Source organism: Colobus angolensis, unplaced genomic scaffold (assembly GCF_000951035.1).
Source record: "Colobus angolensis palliatus isolate OR3802 unplaced genomic scaffold, Cang.pa_1.0 Scaffold809, whole genome shotgun sequence".
Classification (NCBI taxonomy): Eukaryota; Metazoa; Chordata; class Mammalia; order Primates; family Cercopithecidae; genus Colobus; species Colobus angolensis.
Genome location: NW_012121921.1, coordinates 65,254 through 66,757, shown reverse-complemented (window position 1 = coordinate 66,757; position 1,504 = coordinate 65,254). Strand labels below are relative to the sequence as shown.

Sequence of the window (1,504 nt, the reverse complement as noted above, 5' to 3'; positions counted from 1 at the left end):
AATCTCGGCTCACTGCAAGCTCCACATCCCGGGTTGACGCCATTCTCCTGCCTCAGCCTCCTGAGTAGCTGGGACTACAGGCGGCTGCCACCACCCCCGGCTATGTTTTTTGTATTTTTAGTAGAAATGGGGTTTCATCGTGTTAGCGAGGATGGTCTCGATCTCCTGACCTCGTGATCCACCTGCCTCGGCCTCCCAAAGTGCTGGGATTATAGGTGTGAGCCACCACGCCCAGACGGCTCAGGACCCTGTCTAAAGCCCAAAGCCCCAGCATAAGACTCTACCCTGAAAGGCCCCACTTCAGCTAGAACCCCTGGCAGATCCGCCACCCTGGCCTCGGGGCAAGCAAACCCCAGGCTCTACTGGACTAAGAGCACCTGCAGAAACCTTCAACCCTCTGGCCTGGGGAAGGAAGGGATAGGAAGAGAGCCCAAGTGGGGTCTGGCCGTCTGGGATGCTTCCCTTGCCCTGGTTTGCCTCAGATCTTCTCAAGGTTGCTGAGGAGGAAGGATAACCCATCTCCACAGGCCAAGTTCAAACCCCACACGGTAATCTGGGCAGACCTGAATCAGGACCCAGATGGCCACGGCAGAGCTCAGGCACTGGCCTGACAGGTATGTGGGCCCCAGTGAGTATCTTGCAGAGCTGGGACACACTCTTCACCCCTACTGAGGCTACTAGTATTGTAGCTGCCACAGCCTATCCCACACCACTATCCTGCGCTTCAGTCTTGATTATCCACAGCGGGAGGAACTGGCTAGCTGTGCTTGCACACTGGCCTTGCAGCGTGCTATGAAGCATCCACAGAGCTGTGCCCTGTCAGCCCTTACACTCTGAGAAAGACCACATTGCCTTTGAGGCCGCCTGCCAGATTGCCACTGAGGCTGCTGCCGGTGGCACGGCCCATTCCCAGCTGTTCCCCATTGCCTGCTACGTGCATCTCCGTGGATGTACGCTCCGTGCCTTCAAGCTGGCCTCATTGGCCATGAGCCATCTTAACCTGGCTCTTAACCAGGATACCCACGCAGCCATCAATGATGTGCTCTGACTTTGTGCCCTCAGCCACTCTCTGGGCAAGAATGAGCTGGCAGTTCTCATCCCCCTGGTAGTGAAGAGTGTGCACATTGCCATGGTGCTTTCAGACATCCTGTGTGCGAGGTTGCGTGGTGACTGCACTTGGCCTGGTCGGCATCCCAGGCTGCCGCAGCTCTGGAAAGCTCATCTCCACTGACAGAGCTCCATTGCGCCAGTTGCCGATGTCACCATCAATGCTTACATCAACATCCCACACTACACCTAACACACATCAGCCCATCAGCCATTGCCAGTATGGACAGTTCATTGAGTTTCTATGCAAGGCTCGGGAGACCTTCCTGCTGCCCCAGGATGGCTACCTGCAATTTGCCCAGTTCATCAACAATCTCAAACAGATCTACAAAGGCAAGAAAAAGCTGCTGCTGCTGCTGCTTTGAGAGCCCTTTGGCTGAGAAAGCAGGTAGCTCAC

At 55.9% G+C, this 1,504-nt stretch overlaps 1 pseudogene; it reads left to right on the top strand.

The window, feature by feature from the left end:
* LOC105502764 overlaps positions 1–1,472 on the top strand; it is a 2,199-nt pseudogene extending 727 nt beyond the window's left edge.
* The last annotated feature ends 32 nt before the right edge of the window (positions 1,473–1,504 follow it).